At 37.5% G+C, this 18,135-nt stretch overlaps 1 long non-coding RNA gene across 1 annotated transcript in view; it reads left to right on the top strand.

The window, feature by feature from the left end:
* The window catches only part of LOC127567893 (uncharacterized), a 46,799-nt gene extending 29,363 nt beyond the window's left edge, over positions 1-17,436 (top strand). Inside the window, exons 3-4 of the long non-coding RNA XR_007955956.1 lie at positions 12,458-12,536; positions 16,664-17,436. This is a non-coding gene — a long non-coding RNA (uncharacterized LOC127567893). The remainder of the gene's footprint in view (positions 1-12,457; positions 12,537-16,663) is intronic.
* The last annotated feature ends 699 nt before the right edge of the window (positions 17,437-18,135 follow it).

Genomic DNA, 18,135 nt, shown 5'->3' with positions numbered 1-18,135 from the left:
TTTCTATTAATCGAGTTTTCATTTGTAAAGGCAAAATGACAAATTTTGCTGGCATCCATGCCAAATGCTGTTTTTCACGGCAATGATATTTGCCCACATTTAACAAAACATGCAAGGCAGACTTCAGTATTAATTGGTTGCAGGATTTCATCCACTCAAGGTCCCCTGGAAGTCATTTATACTTATCTTCTTAATACCATACTGTGTTATTAGCACACTGTAAATGCACACTTATTTTTAGATCATGAAGTCAGTAATGATCTCTCTTCTGTTTTTGTAATGGATTAGGAAGGTATTTGCTGTCTTAGAATATATGGCACTCACAGACCAATGAATCCCTTCCAATAGCAAGTTAGACAAACCAGAGTGCAAGTTATTTGCATAATAATTACACAGCAATGTTAAAAAGTGTCATTATTGTTACTATGAACAGATGTTATTTGCATCATGGAGAATCTACCCCTTTCTGAAATGTTAATTTCAAAATCCGAACTCTTCCTATTATGAGCTTAAATCTGAGTGGAAGTGTAATCTTTGGTTTTACCTTTTCCAGTAGAAGTGGAGACTTTATGAGCAAGCTGTGTAATTGAAGAGAGAGCAAGCTGTGTAGTAGCAGTCGGAAGCTATTGTTAATAGTAATAACCTGCTGCTTTATTCATATAGGAATATTTTTAGCAATTAATATATTGTGGTGGAAAAATTATTCAGCCATGACAGACCAGCTCGTTCAGTAAAATCAGAAGTTGTGTATTTGATAGTGTGTTTTACAACACAGGGATTTTTAGAGTTAGAGTGCTACATTATGCCAGGCTAAAGATCAACATTCACGAATTACTAAAGCACATAGAGCAAAAAATATGATAATTGATAAAGTCCACCTTTATTGTATTTCCAAGGCTTTTAAAAATATTTTGAGTATTGATTATTGAGTGTTATGTGTAACCTGAAATCATCTCAGAAAACACAATTATTTTCATGCATTCTGTGCAGAAAATTAAGCATTTATATTGATGACAGGTTTTGGTAGAAATGGATTTCTTATGTTTTTTCATGAAAACATAAAAAATCCATATGCTATTTTCCATTCATACCTCTGCTAAATAACATTTTATTCTTTTCCTTAGCTTGCCATTTCCCAATCAACTACACAGATAAACAACCTATTTCCTTTCTCAATGCTTTATGGCATAATCAGTTGATTTAAAAAAGCCAATATATGAGTTATCTAGCCATGAAAAGATGCCTAATTTCTACATTACCTTTTCCAAAGCTAAAGATGAAAATTTGCTCTAAGTGGGATTAGAGGTGCACTCCAGCTTGTGATGTCAATCTGTGGTTATGACAGTTATTTGAAATGCAGATAAAATTATGTACATACCAGTTATTTTTAAAATTATGTAACTTACATGCAGTTCATTCATTTTTGATTGATGCAATGAATGTACCATAAAAGGTTTTGGGGAAGACTGACAACTACAAGTGAAACAGGGAATCTTAGATAAGTTGAAAACTTAGGTTATTTCCCTTTGTGTGAAATAAACTTCTGGCCTCCAATATGAAAATGATTTCCAGAACAAATACTCAGTAAGACCCCTGATGTCAAATCACTTAACTTCCTCAGGAAAATGCAGAAAACATTGCTGGTTGGATTTTGGTTTGAAGTGCTTAAGGATGGTTATTGATGACTGAGAAGGTCAGATTCTACGTCAGGCACATTTGTGTTCTGCTGTTGCGGGAAGAGCAGCAGATGAGGATCACATAATCTTGATGTGAAGAATGAATATTCTTCAATTTACATCGTTGTCTTTGATGATTAGACAGTCTATTCATTTGGGAAATCATTTGAAGTTACTTCACCTGTGGAAGAAATAGTTTAATGAACCAAATAATGCTCTCTTGTTCTCTGCTTCTTTTTGCTCTTGAATGGCCTTAGTACTTTGCTGTAAATTGGAGTCTTTAAAAAACATTTTTCGTATTGAGCTGGGCTGGTTGCTGAGATACAATTTACTGGTACTTTTCCAGAAACACTATTTTTGTGCAGGATCTGAGGCAGTTTTTGTTCTGTCCTCCATCCCAGTGAATGCCAGGCAGTGTAACATATGCATATTCTGGTTGGGAACAACAATGGATCCACTTTGTACTTCCAGATCCGATATACTTGAATTGTTGAATCTAACCATTCATTGCTTGTATATTAGCAGACGCTGCATTGAGTTTAGAGGTTTTATGAGATCTTGAAAATGGAAATATTATCTGAAAGATTTACAAGTGTAGTGAAACATGACTGTGCTACAAAAAGCCCTGAAGCACACCTAATAGCACTTGTGAAAGTAGAACTCCACACCAGAAGAGTGGTCAACATTTTAATATTGTTATCCGATGATTTTTGTAGAGTGGATGGGGCCTGTTTTCTGCAACTGAATATGCTAAACCATGGTGATTGATAGATAATGTCGATTCTACCAAACTATTTGATTCAGTGCTCAAAGAAGTTTATTCTCCACACTAGGAATCCCAATGAAGGGAACACTTCTGCAGCTTCAGAGTAAACCACCGTATTAGTTATAAGAGGTGTGAACAGTTTTTTAGAACATAGAACTCTACAGCACACTACAGGCCCTTCGGCCCACAATGTGGTATTACCTTTTCCCATTCACATGTCCTGTAGTACATTGCTGTGTAAAATAGGTTGATGGGACCACACAATGCATCATGTCCTGGGTGGAGGGAGGAGGCAACAGGCTTACCAGAACTTGGGTCTTCTTACCTGTATAGCGGTGTGTAAGAATCAGTATGATCTATCATTCTAACTAAACTGCTCCTGATCTCACAAACCAGAGACAAGAAAAGGTAAAATGCAAGAGACGTAGCAGGTGTCAGGTTAGCAGGTCTTTGAGATTAAGGTACACTGCAGATACAGAATGGAGTAATAATGTAAAGATAGATAATAAAATAGAATGTCTGTGTGTCCCACGAATAGCTCAGGAACGAAACAACCTAGATATCTGAAATTTGCATGTAAGTTTGGTTTAGCATAAGGCTGTGCACCACACTCTTAGTTTTTTTAAAACCCCAAAGGAGGCCATTCATAGCACAAAGGGTGCCTAATTTTAATTTTCCCGGTTGAAAATTGATGAGAATTTTTTCAGATCTATTTTTGACCCACTAAATATTTGGGTGGACCCGACCCAAGTACTTTTGGTCTACCTGAGACACAAGAGACACTAAAAGTTTGTGCACCGAGTTTCTGCAGGAGACCAGCTGTGATTTAAAGCAGTTAGATGAATATATCTGAGAGAAATAACCAAGTTTAGTGAGATAACAAAGAAATGCCTTAGATACTATTACACTGTTTACAATGACCAAGGAAACAGCTCGTAGCCAAAACATGATTGGTCAGGCTGTGACATCATCAGGCCTTGCTTCAGTACTTTTGACAAGGGGAGAAAGCCGCACGTTCAGCTTTTAAACTCCATTCAATTTTGACAAATGTGGAGAATCCAACATGTAACATTGGTCAGGGAACTGCAAAGGAAAAACATCTAAAAGATTGTAAACTTGTTATCTACGATGAATGTACAATGGCTCACAAAGCAGTCATAGAAGCATCAGATCAAACATTGTAAGATCTTAGACACAACAGTAAGTTAATGTAAGGTATTTCTTTAGTGCTTGCTGGATATACTGTATTTATCGAACGCTACCAGTAATTCCACAAGGTAAAAACAGATGAATTGAAAGCTTGTATTAAAACATCATATATTTGGGAAAATGTTAAAATAATATGCAAGTGCATTTGGCAGGCAATCCATCTGTGAGAGAGTTTGCTTCGAATTTACTCTAATTAGGAGATGGGGAAATTAAACACGAAGACTCAACAGGAATGATTTTGATGAAAAACTTGGGCTGAATTGTTAGATCACTTCATGATCTAATGCAAATTGTTTTCCAAAATGTCACTCAACACTATTTAAATTATCAATTGTCGCATGAGAGCAATTTTAGAACCAAAAATGACGCAGCACAGGCCATGAATAAAGAACTTCTTTTGAAGCTTCCCGTAGGACTTGTACAATATACATCTATTGACAGTGTGACATTGGTGAGGCTGTACATTTTCCTGTTGAGTTTTTAAACTCTCTGTCACTACCTGGTGTGCCATCACATAATCTTGAACTAAAGAAAGGAGCTTCAATCATGCTACTCTCGAATTTGCATCCACCAATAATATGCAATGGCACAAGATTATCAGTTCAAAAATTACCACCACATGTAATGGAGGCTACAATAATGACTGATAATGCTGTTGGGGAACATGCCTTCATCCTTCAGATACCAATTATCCCATCCGATCTACCTTTTCAGTTCAAGTGACTTCAGTTCAACTTCAGTTCAGCTTTGAGCATTAACAAGGTGCAAGGTGCATGTCCAGCTTTTAACCTCCATTCAATTTTGACAAATGTGGAGAATCCAACATGCAACATTGATCAGGGAACTGCAAAGGAAAAACTTCTAAAAGATTGTAAACTTGTTATCATTGTAAACGTGCAAGGGCAATCACCAGAAGCTGTTGGTCTCAATCTCAAAACTTAATGCTTTTCCCATGGTCAGCTATATGCTGGTTGCTCCAGAGTTGGAGATAAAAATAATCTATACATGTTTACGCTGGATTCAAAGACTAGAAGTATAGCGTATTCTGAGGCACTTCAACATTGAAATCAAGGAAATTTACTCCTTGTGCACAGGTACATACTTAAGGAGAACCATATTAAATGTAATTTTTGTATATATTTTTACTGCTTGTGTGTATTTTGTTATTGGCAACTTAAGTTAATCTACATAATTTTAACCCCCAAATATATTATTCATGGAATAATTACATATTTAAGTTAGCTTTTATTTCATTTATGAAGGGTGTTATAAAACCTGATTGGATGGAAATAAATGCAAACATCATTACTGCCAGTATAATAACCCGAGGAACACTGGGTATAGCAGCTACTACTATTACTACTACTATTACTACTAGTAATTAGCCACGTCGACTGTCCATTTCCTCCAGCAATTCATTTTTTGCTCCAGGTTCCAGCATTGTGAGTTAGTTTAACAGTTTTATTGAGAACTAACTGGTATAATTAAAATTAGGCCCGCTTTGGGCTATGGAGGGTCACCTATGGGAGTTTTAGAAAAACTAAGAGTATAGTGTACATCCTTAACATGCAAAATTTCAGATTTCTAGGCTGTTTTGTTACTGAGCTATGCACGAGACACCACATTTTTCATATGATGCTCTGTGTTATCCCATTCTTTCTCGGCAAGGCGATGTTGGATATAATTTTGAATTCAGACAAATAAACCCAATTTCAAAACAACTAACTCAAAAGAAAATCTCTGCAATGTATCTCAAAAACAGACTGAAAATAAAACTCCTCAACTTTCAATGAAGAAAATTATAATTAGGTACCTTTCGGGCTATGGAGGTCCTCCTGTGGAGTTTTATTTTAGAAAAAATAAGAGTGTGGTGCACATCCTTGTGCTAAACCTAACTTAATGCAGAAATTCAGATTTCTACGTTGCTTCATTACTGAGGGATGCATGGGATATACAGATATTCTATTTTACTATATATTTTTAGACTATTAGATGTTTAAACCTTTCAAATCATATTTCCCATTTCAAACACTTTGAATTTGAGTTTGTGGGGACTTAAAACAGTTAATATTCTATTTGCTATCCAAAATGATTATGGAAGTGCTCTGGACTGCAACTCCCTGAGTTCACTGTATTGCTTCTCTTCTGAGTGTGATGAATGGCACCAAACTTTTACAGAAAATACATATAACCAATAATATACAAGGCTTTTTTTAATGTATGATTAACCAACAACATGTTATCCAAATAATATTCAATATTGATCCCACACGTCTTATACCGAAGAGATTCTCCAGCTTTCACGGACTTCCTACTGATGTACTTATTGTTCAGTGGCATTAGCAAAGGATTAACAACAGATTTTCTGATTGCCTTCCCATTAGGAAGTAATACATTGAATGGGAAAGGGGTAACATGAAGAAAAATAAATGCACCCATTTAAAACAGGGAAATATCAAAATATGAACAATAATATCATTGCCCAAATTGATGCAGAGATTCATAGATCAATGCCTAATCTGGCAGGAAGTGAGATGGTAGTTCAATGTGATCAGGCACTTAAGATAGCATAAATCAAATGCTAACAATTCAACATTTCATTACATTTTAAAATGGCTTTAATAAATCTTGCATTTCAGTTCTCATCCAGAGCAGAGTTATGATCTATTTTTAAAAGACCATTACAGATTGATATAACTTGGATAGCTTGATATCAAGTAAGTGCAGCACTTACAAGTTCATCAATTGTGCAAAATATTGTTAACAATAATTTCATCACTTAGATGTGTTTATTTATAACTATTAACTCAAGAATTCTGGCAGTAAATGAAAAATCTGGCTGTTGCTTTGGTCCCCTTATAAATCCTAGCATTGCATCACTACTATTTCAGGGGCATGCAGTATTAGACTCTCCTTTATGAAGTTTACCACACTATCCAAAGGGAAGGAGTTCAGCCAGTTTGCTTTCTGTAGTCTTTAACATTGTCATTCCAGAATCAAAATCTTTCTCCTGTCTCTTAATCACAAACGTGGGGCAACACAGTGACATAGCGGTTGGTGCTGTTGCCACACAGCTCTTGCAACCTGGGTTCGCTCCTGACCTCTGATACTATCTGTGTGGAGTTCGCACGTTCTCCTTCTGGATGCTCCAGTTTCCTCCTACATCCCAGAAAGGTGCTAGTAGGTTAATTGGCTACTGTAAATTACCTCTAGTATAGATAGGTGTTAGATGAATTGGGGAAGTTGATGGGCATTTGAGAGGGAATAGATTGCAGAAAAATAAATGGGGGGGGGGGGGAATGAGATTGTCGGGAATTGGAACTGGAATCGAATGGTTTATTATTGTCACTTGTACCGAGGTACAGTGAAAAACTTGTCTTGCATACTGTTCATACCGATCAATTCATTATATAGTGCATTGAGGTAGTACAGGGTAAAATAATACAGGATGCAGAATAAAGTGTCACAGCTACAGAGAAAGTGCAGTGCAGGTAGACAATAAGGTGCAAGGTCATAATGAGGTAGATTGTGAGGTCAAGAGTCCATCTTATCGTACTAGTCTTTATAACAGCAGGATAGAAGCTGTCCTTGAGCCTGGTGGTACATGCTTTCAGGCTTTTGTATCTTCTGCCTGATGGGAGAGGGGAGAAGAGAGAATGTCTGGGGTGGGTGGGGTCTTTGATTATGCTGGCTGCTTTACCGAGGTGATGAGAAGTATAGACACCGTCCATGGAGGTTTTCGTGAAGTGCTGAGCTGTGTCCACAACTCTCTGCAGTTTCTTGCAGTCCCGGGCAGAGCAGTTGCCATCTAGAGGATGCATTAATAAAAATTGGTGAGTGTCAAAGGGAACATGCCAAATTCTTTTAGCCTCTTGATGAAGTAGAGGTGCTGGTGAGCTTTCTTGGCCATGGTGTCCACGTGGTTGGACCGGGACAGGCCTTTGATGATGTCCACTCCTAGGAATTTGAAACTCTCAACCCTCTCAACCTCAGCACTGTTGAAGTAGACAGGAGCATGTGCACTGACCGCCCCCCCACCCCCCCTTCCTGAAGTCAATGACCAGATCTTTTGTTTTGCTGACATTGAAGGAAAGGTTGTTGTCATGATACCATGTCTCTAAGCTCTCTGTCTCCTTCCTGTACTCATGGTTATTTGAGATATGGCCCACTATGGTGGTATCATCTGCAAACTTGTAGATGGAGTTAGAGCAGAATCTGGTCACACAGTCATGAGTGTATAGGAAGTAGAGTAGGGGCTGAGGATGCAGCTTTGTGGGGCGCCAGTGTTGATAATAATCATGCTGGAGATATTGCTGCCTATCCTTATTGAATGTTCTGAGAGCCTCATTGATCCAATGAGCTGAATGACCTCCTCCTATGTCATAAGAAAAAATGAAATATGTAATATGATTTGATTCCTTTTGGCATACTGTCATGTGGGGTTCCCGAGGAATATTCCCAAACTTGGTCCTAAACAAGGTTCATGAATGCAGGAGTAATTCCTTGGTGTACACATTGTATACATAATATACATTTAATAGTATATTAAAGATCCCTCCAATATTATTGGTTTTATGTACTTTCTATTGAAATGCTGTGGTAGTCACAGGCTCAGTAGAGAGGCAGCATGGTGTAATCCAGAGCCCTTGCAGAATCAATGCAGGTATGTCTGCCCTAACTTCAACAGCCTCTTGACCTTGCTCTGCCATTTGAAAACATCTTTGCTGATCTGATCAGTAGCCACAACTCCACCTTCCTGTTGTCCAAAGATCTCTCTGACTTAGCATTGAATATAACTAGTAACTCAGTACCCATAGTTCTCTCAGGTAGAGAATTCCAAAGATTCACCTTCTTCTGAGATGAGGAGGAATTTCTTTCTACATCTCACTTTAAATGATCAGTCCCTTCTCCTAAAACTATGTCTCCTATTTCTATACTCCCAACTTGGGAAAACATCCTCACAGTATTTGTCTTTGTGACCCAGATAGCTCTCCTTATGTAATTTATCACTCTTATTTTCTCCATTGTTGGTGCTATGTTTCATGCCTCCCATTTGCTTTGAAAAGGCTGTTTGTCCTGATATCTTTCCTCAATAATGTTAAGGAGTACTTGTCAGGGACTGAGGTTCAGAGAAGTGTTTTTAACTCATGGTGCCCATTAGAAACCACACAGGTAGAGGTTAAAATCCAGGTCTTTTATCCACTTTGGATCAGCTCAGGTACTCTCTCAGAGATGTAGCAAGCAGAATGTGCATGTGAAGCTGTGGCAGGGTCCTCCTTTACACAGACATGTCAGATTCTGAATGACAAAAGGCTGACTTTGGACCAAAGGGGTTCAACCTGAAAAAGTGGTTAAAAAGATCAGGGCCTCACATGGAAAAACATAGGAGCTCATGTCTAAACTCCTCCTCTACTCTCCTGAAGGTGGTTTCAGCAACATACTCTGGATCCTGATCCTGGCACCTTTCTCACATCAGTGGATGGCTGCCAGACCATATGATTTGATGTTGATTCCTGCCAGCTTTCTTGCAGTACATGGCAGGAAATGATAAGCTCACATTTTAGCAGATCTCGAGAGCTTATAAAGCACAGGCACAATTTCTATTGCATTAGTGAAATGGCCTTGTTACCTTGCCACCCAAAACTTGACTGAATGAAAACTGGGGGCCACAGTTAGTTTTTGCTTCTGTAGCTTCAGCTTTTGTAATATTAGCTGCATTGTAACAGACAATATGTTGCTCTCGTAAACTGATTGTAATGTTGTGTTGAGCAGATCAGGGTCATGGTAAACAATGGAACCCCTAACCTGCCAATAAGCAACAGCATGAATTTCAATATAGGTAAATATGTGGTAGGACATTTGAACATTAGGATATTCATACACGTGAGGTGTTTTGGTAGGGAGCATAAAGAGGCCAAACACGCCTTAAGCTCTATATGTTTAAATTGGGTAGAGGAAGGTAAGGGTCTGGTATAAAGGTACAAACATCCCAAAAACTGAACCATTAATAAGGCCTTAACAAGTAAAATGCCTCCCATGCATCCCCCACTGCGGGATAGAATTGAAGACCAATGAAGTTATGTTAAATTTGTATAGAACCCTGGCTGGACCACTCTTGAAGTACTGGGTACAATTCTGATCTCCTTATCTTAAAAGGATATAAAGGTATTGGTGAAGCTGCAAAAATTATTTGCTGGAAAGTTACCTGATTGGTAGCTTTCTACTTGATTAGTACAAGTTAAAACAATAACAGAATGCAGAATAGAGTGTCACAGCTACAGAGAAAGTGCAGTGCAGGTAGACAATAAGGTGCAAGGTCATAATGAGGTAGATTGTGAGGTCAAGAGTCCATCTTATCATACTAGGGAACTTCATAACAGCAGGATAGAAGCTGTCCTTGAGCCTGGTGGTAGTGCTTTCAGGCTTTTGTATCTCGTGCCCGATGGGAGAGGGGAGGAGAGAGAATGCCTGGGGTGGGTGGGGTCTTTAATTATGCTGGCTACTTTACCGAGGCAGTGCAAAGTATAGACAGAGTCAATTGAAAATATTGAACATGTTTTTTTCACTAGAAAAGAGAATACTAAGTTCTGATCAGAGAAAAGATGTTAACATTTGACCAAATGAAACATTATTTAGCCTCATGCTTGGATTAAAGTGTCCAGATAACTCTTCCATTCCCTAATGTGGACCAATGTCTACACTTCAGACTCACTAGTTGAAGATTTTTGGTGTGATGATTGTCCCCGAAGTTGCAGTGACGTAATATCTCACTGATCCATACCAACTCCCATATTCTGAAATAAGAGATACCACCTGCTGTATTGGCAATATGTAATGTTGTTTTATATATTTAATCAGCTAAGGTTTCTATTCATATCAATATTTTTGCATTTATTGAGTACTTGGTTTAGCCAGTTATTTATTTAATAATATAATTGTTATATTTTCCTATGCTTAGTTCAAATTACTGAAAAAGAATAAATAGGTGCAACTCATCAACTAATTGTCCTGTGATGTCACTCTAAGATTACTTTTGCACTCCTTCTGCTCCTTCTACCTTTTGTCCTCACCAGTCTAGATAGGTCGCCAATCCTCCTCTCACTGTCTGTCTGCCTTTTGTTTCTGTTCCTTTTATCACTGCCCTAGCCTCAGTGATCCCACTATCACTGTGTCCTCTCTTTCTTCTCCTCCTATTTCCCTTGGTTTTCAATGCTCTCTCCCTCTTGATCAGTATTACTGGATGAAGAAGTGTGGTTGTAGGCTCATGGGAACCATAAGCACCAGCATGGAACTGTTGAGACAAATAGTCTTTCCTGTGCAATAAATAGTGTAGCATGGGAGATCTGCTAATGGAATAAGATGGAATATCAGTACTGTAAGTAGACACACTGGACTATGAGCAGATGTCATTGCTCAAAATATCTGTGAGTATACAGTATCTTTAAATTCCAGAAGGACTTTAATAAAAATAATTGCCTCTGTGATATTTAAACTGCTTTGTTATTGCTTAAGATTCCATGGACATAAGAACGCAGGAAAAAGAATACAGAAACAGGAGCAGGCAGTTTAATTTCTTGAGCCCAGTCATCAGTTCAACAAGATCGTGGTTGATCTATGACCACCTTTGCCCCATTTTCTTTGATTAGCAAAAAGCTATCAAACTCAGAATTAAAATTAATATTTGATGTAATACCATTGCCACTTGTGGAAGGACATTTTGAATTTCTAACAATGCTTGCCAGCAGATGTTAGTTATCTACTCTTTGAAAAGCCTAGCTTTAATTTTTAAACCATGACTCCTAGCCCTAGACTCCTCACTAGCTTCCATAGATTTCTCTAGCCAACCAATACTATAGATTCTTTAAAACTTCACTCAAATCACATTTTTATTTTCAGAATTCCAAAGAATGTAACCTTAGTTTTTGCAATCTCTTTTTGTCATTTAAGAGTCGAATTTTCTGGTAAATCTGCACTTCTCCACATTGAGGAAGGTGAAAACAAAAAGGTGGTAATGGTATTACATCAAATTTGTTGCTCAAGCAACATCATTGATAATCTAAGAACAAGAAACCGCAGAGATTAGATATCCAAAATAAAAACAGAAAATGCATAAATGTTGAGCAGGTCAGCGGCAAAGAGAAACTAAGCTAATATTTTGGGTCAGATACTCTGTTTCTTTCCCTAACAAATGCTGCTTTACCTGCTGATTATTTTTACTGTTTTATATTATTGATAGTCTAGTCACTCTCTCTGTTGATTGCTATGCCCAAACTTGCTGCCACTTTCCCTACATTACAGTGAATATTTGTTGTTGATTCTAAATGCTTTATGATGTACTTAGATTGTGCAAAGGCTGCTGGTGTTCATTTGTTTGATTCACTCCTTCCAAATCCTTTATATTTGAGCTAAGCTGTAGTGCACAAAATTTCTCAGAGTACCAGGCTATATGTGATTTTGTGTATCTTTTATCTGTCTTTTTAAGTGTGGGAGATATTAAATGTCAAATATAGAATCTTCTGGGATCGGGGAAGAGATTACTGCTGTTTGTGATAATGGGTTGCATTTTTGAGTTGTTGACTGGACGCATAACTGGGAATGCAGATGGCTACTCATGATAGAAACCACTTAATTGTCTTTTCCATTTAATCCACCAGGTTTACCAGCCATTTTGTTTTACCAGTCACTGCAGTAAACACCCTCTATCACAATAATTCCAACCATGCCATTATTTGTCCACTGCCTACATTTCAAATCTCTACATTTGTGCAGATATTGCCTTTAATTTACACCTTGCTCCTTTCTGCAGCTTCTGTGGGAGGGAATTCAATGGATCAGGCACCTGACCAAAAGAAATAATGAGAGCTAAACTCAGGAAATTCTAAAAGGTGAGGCCTCCTGAAATCGGCAAGCTTTGCACAAAGTGTGTAGACTCCTTACAGACCTTATGGAGGACATAGCCATCAATTTATTTTTGATATCTTACTTTTTTATTATAAGGAACTCACTAACCCTGTTGTAAAGCCTATTGGACCATAATCTTTAATTTTTCAGTTTCAATTTTATTTTGCTATTCTCTTGAAAAATAGTAAATATCACTAGCTTAGAAATCATACAGTGAGAAAATGGTCTGTGCAATTGCAATACTCCCCACTGTGTAATACCAGAAAACCTGTGGCTCATTGATAAAAATACTATACAAAATGAATGAAAAGGCAAGTGTCTGTTCATGGATATAATGAAACAAATATTAACTGCTATCTTTGGTACATCAACTCTATGCATTATTGATATTCTCAAGCACTTTTCAACCCTCCACACAACTGGCTAGTTTTCAATAACTGCATTGCATGGTTCTGGATATTGGCTAAAATACACTTCATAAACTGATTCCCAAGTAGAGAAAATTATCTGAGGATCTTTATGGGAGAGATTCATCTTTGCTCATGTTAAATATGTATGAGTGTCGGTTGCTGGTTGTATTCATCACCACGCACTCGCTTTCACTGAGGTCAAGAGTTTAGAGAGAGAAAATAAAAAAAGGTAGTTTTGAATGGCAGAAGGGTTGATAAACAGATTCAAGCTGTTTGTCAAAAGAAGTAAACACAATACGGAGGAAACATTTCCTTTCACAACATTAGGATTTTTAAATGCACCTCCTGCTGGGCTAGTGGAAACATATTCTCTTCCAAGGGAAATTTAACAAATGCTTAAAGGAAAAAAAGAGAACAGGGGTGTGGAAAAGGAGCTGGAACTAACATGATTGTTATTTCAATGAGCTGGCACAGAACCATGGTCTAAATGAACTCCCTCTGTGTTGTACTATTCTATGATTCAATGAAAAACAGGTTGAGGTATTAGAAAGTACAAGCAATTCGGACCTTGTGCTGATAATAATCTAAGATGTTAGAAGGAGCCAAGAAAAAAAATCAAAAGAACTAGAAGCAAGAGTAGGCTACACAACCCTTTGAGTTTGCTCTGCCAGTTTTTGAGATCATAATTGATCTTGTGCCTCAAATTCATTTTCCCACCTATCAACCCATAAGTCACATTGAAGCCATGCATTCCTCCCACATCTAGTTGTGAACATTGATGGACAATTAATCGGCTAACAGTATGAGGAGTCTCCAAGAACGTACCCGTCTTTAATGATACTAGGGACCAAGACCACACAGCTCCAGGCCTTTGGCCCAACTGTGGAACAAAGAGCTGAATTTCAGAGGAGTGGTGAGACAGGCCTATGCTCTGCACATGTTTGCCATGTTCCATCAGTTTTAAATGCCAATCCTGATGTGGAAGAATTTCCAGGCTAAATGTTTTTGCTTTTGCCTTCAGTCCAATGATGTGTTTTTTTTTCCTTTCAGCTGAGTTCAGTGATTTTTGATTCAGTTTCTTCCTTTTCTCTACAAGTCTAAGTCAATGATAACCTATTAATGAGCTAAGTTGCTATTAATGAATAAATCTTATGGAATGTATTAGGTAATTAGATTCCCTATCAAGTCTTGCTGGGAAATCAAGGGCCTATAGTGTCTGATTGGTGAACACACTAATGTGTGAGTTTTCATAGCCTTTAAGGCTTTGATTTTCACAGTGTATCTCATTGTCAACAATAGTATTTTATTTACTTGACTTCAGAGTGGTTTGCTGAACTAAGAAACAATTAATACTAGATAATCATATTGTGAATATGCCACTTCTTTACATTTGTGGTTTGTCTGTGAATATTTAAAGAAGCAATGTGTTAGACCTAGATAAAGGGATGTACTTCCATGCCTCCACTTTTATATTTCTGGCAACCTCTCTCCCTTTATGGTGACTTTGCAGGTTATAAAGTTTTCTGAATGCCACGGCCAATCTCTTTCATAATGTTAATATTGGGTTAGAGGAAACATTATGTTCTCTTTGCAGAACCAGGTTTTGGCATCCAGTAACCAAAGTAATACCTTCCTTTAAGTGGCATAATTTACCTAGTAACCAAGGAAAGAAAAGAAATGAATATTCTCCATCTGTATTTTTACTTATTTAATTTAAGATCAACTGGCGTTTACCCCTACATTTATTCAATTATTCAAAAGATGTGGGCATTTCTGACAAGGTCATTTCTAATTGAGCTTGAACCAAGTGAATTGCTCTAAGTCTGGAGTCACAGACAGGCCATTTCTAGGTAAGAGGTGCAGATTTCTATCCAATAAAAACATTAGTGAACCAGGTGATTTTCTTTTGCACAAGTGCACATAGCCATCAGCTCTTCATTCCAGATATATTTAATTAATCAAATTTAGACACCCTAGTTGCTAATGTAGGATTCAAACTCACGTCCCTGGATTGGCAGTCCAGGCCTCTACATCGCTAATCCAGTAACATAACCAAAATGCATTATTGTACTAAAGTGTCAAGTTTTTTAATTCCTATGACTAATTTATAGACTAAAAAATGATGGGAAATAAACTCCGAGTTTACTAGCCAATCAGTTAGAGAATTACAGAATAGTTACAGCCACAACAAGTGGCCATTTGACCTGTTAAATCAGGACCTGCTCCATATAAAATCAACCCATCCATTCCTACACCCCTGCCCTCTCTCCTAGGCCCTGTAAATTCTTTCCTTTCAAAGACCTCTTTGGCTCCCATTTGAAGGGTATAATTGAATCTGCCTCCAACTTCTACCCCTGGCAGTGCATTCTAGCTGTGTAAAAAATGTTTTCCCTCATATCACTTCTGGTTCTTTTGTCAGTCTCCTTCATTCTATATCCCCTGTTCTTGACGCTTTGTCAAATGAGAGCAGTTTCTCTTTACCTACTCTGTCTATACCCTTGGTGATATTAGATGATTGCATTTGATCCCCTCACAATCTCCTCTGTTGCAAGAAGACAACCCCAGCCTCTCCAGTTTATCCACATCCCTAAAGACCCTTATTCCTGGAATCTTTTCAGTAAATCTATTTTTCACCCTCTGTAGAGCCTTTACATCTTTCCTAGAGAATGCTATCCAGAACTGGACATGATACTCCAGTTGTGGGGTGGACAATTGTTTAATAAAGTTTCAACATGCTTCCTTCTTTTGTAGTCCATGTCCCTTCTTATACCTGTAGGATCCTGTATGCTTTTTAAACCACCATCTCAACCTGCCCTGCCACTTTCATAACAAACTATGCACATATACCCATAGATCTTTCTGACCCTCTTTTAGAGTGATGTCCCCTGATTTATATTACCTCTTCTCATTCTTCCTATCAAAATGTGCACTTCTCAGCATCACACTTCATCTGCCACCTGTCCTCTTATTTCACCAGCCTCTCTGTATCTTCTTGAAGTCTATTACTCTCCTCCTCACAGTTCGTTACACCTTTGTGTCATCTGCCAATTGGTCCATGTTGGCATTTTATACTCCACAGGGACAAGAGTGGCAGGAAGAAAAGAAAATGAAGACAAATAAATCACAAGTTCAAAATGAATAATCAGTGACAGAAGAATAAGGTAGAAACAAAGAGAAACCACAGCCACTGAAAAATGGAAGCTCTAAACAAAGGGGAGAAGAAAATAGATGAAATACACTGGGAATAGATGTAAATTGCTAGATTACAACTGTTTATTTATGCTTATTTAGGCTAGCACCTTGATTTATTACCACTTAGTGTGACAATTGTTTATATCCTCAAGTAGGTAGCAGCACACAAGGTAAAATCATCTGTTTAATATAAATGCCATGTAAAAATAATAGATCTTAGCTCCATTTTCATTGTAGTCATGCTGCATCAATTTAGTAACAATTGTTGTCAGGCCTGCATTGTGTTGTAGAGTGGTAGTGGGCTGTTGTAGTTAAACTGTGCAATAGAACAGCAACTGTTATCTAACAGCCAAGAAAACTCAAGAGTTTCACCTTCTGAGACAGCCAGGAGGCATTTTGAACAGTTTTTAAATGCCTCTAAAGTTCATAAGCATTTAAAATTGGTTTCTGTAAATAATTAAAAATTAACAAAGCATAATTTGTCTTGTCTTTTTCCTCCTAACCTCCAGGCCAAGAATCCCCAGCCAAATGAGTGGCGATTCTGATCCAACACCAGGTCATGCTGGAACGGGATTGGAGAGGCGGATTGCCTATTTTAATGTTGGGAATCCCAGCATGAACACACTCCACCATTGAGCTCAAAGTGTAGGCTGGAAACTTGCTTACTTGGGAACTGCCTGCCATATAATTTGGTCTATTGGTGCCTGGAGAATATGAGATATTTTGGTTGAAACTACACAATTTCCTGGCTTCCCAGTGTTTATTGCCTGAAATTTATGATGGTTCCAAGTTTACTGGTTTGACCAGCACTGGGAAGGCCATGTGTATTACCAGTTTAAAGCTGATCAAAAAGCAGGTTCCCTTTCTGTAGAACATGAGTGAATCATATTTTTTTCTGAAATCTATTATATGGTCATTTATTTAGAGGCACACCATAAATTAAATAACTTATTACGTTTTATTTTCCTGCTGGATCATTAGTTCAGTATCATTAGCACACAGGAGCTATAAGGTTTTCAGAAAATGAGATAAACATTGAGTAGTTTGTGAATGTTATCATGTTTTAATTGATAAATTATATTATCGATAGTTTGGAGATAAATGCATTGAATACATTCAAATCATGGTCCATACAAAAGTGGATCCTCAGCTTGGCAGAGATGACCTACAGATTAGTCCTATTCATTCTACCTGAAATTATCCATAATTTCTTAAACATGGTGCTGTGGAGAGAAAACAGATTTAAAAATTCTGAACCCAATTCCTTTAAACTTAGTTTCAAACCTTGCATTTCTGTCTTTTTCATTACCTAATGACATGAAAAGTTCCTTTGCTCTCACAAGCATGGCTTTTGTTTCTATAGAAAATTCCTCAGTTCGCTTCTTACATCTGGATGATTAGTTTACATAAAGGATGACCTATGGATGTCTACCAGGTAGATCAAACTTCATGAGAAATGCAACTGAAAACAGTTCTGTTTTTGGAAGTGAATGCTCCTAGTCAGAATGGAAGTTGCACCATTGAGGTAAATAGACAAACCACAATGGGAATGTTGAAAAGTTAGAAGTTTTACAATTTAAGTTCAGGATAATCAAAACATGGGATATTCTGGACATGGCTTCTTACTGATCTTTTACTATTTCTTGGAGCTTAAATAGGTAATGCAGTCACTAAACCAACCAACATATTCCCTTAAGAGACTTCTACAACAGTATTTGATGAGGTAAGGACCCTTAACTTGCTAATACTTTAATTGCAAAATATTTAGAACTGAGCTTGGAAGCTGTCATATTTGATTGTTTTGAGGTGTATTCTCCATTTAAGTCTCTTACCACTAAGAATTATTTAGTAAGAAACTCCTTTTAGATTAGAAGCAAATTCATGGAAAAATAATTCAAACATCTCCTAACTTTTACTGAGTTTGGTTTCAGTCTGTGGCATGAAGAGGTAGAACATAATTCTATGAATGTATGCCTCTTTA

This window comes from Pristis pectinata, chromosome 1 (assembly GCF_009764475.1).
Source record: "Pristis pectinata isolate sPriPec2 chromosome 1, sPriPec2.1.pri, whole genome shotgun sequence".
NCBI lineage: Eukaryota > Metazoa > Chordata > Chondrichthyes > Rhinopristiformes > Pristidae > Pristis > Pristis pectinata.
The sequence above is the reverse complement of the archived record's forward strand: the minus strand, read 5'-3'. Positions and strand labels throughout refer to the sequence as shown.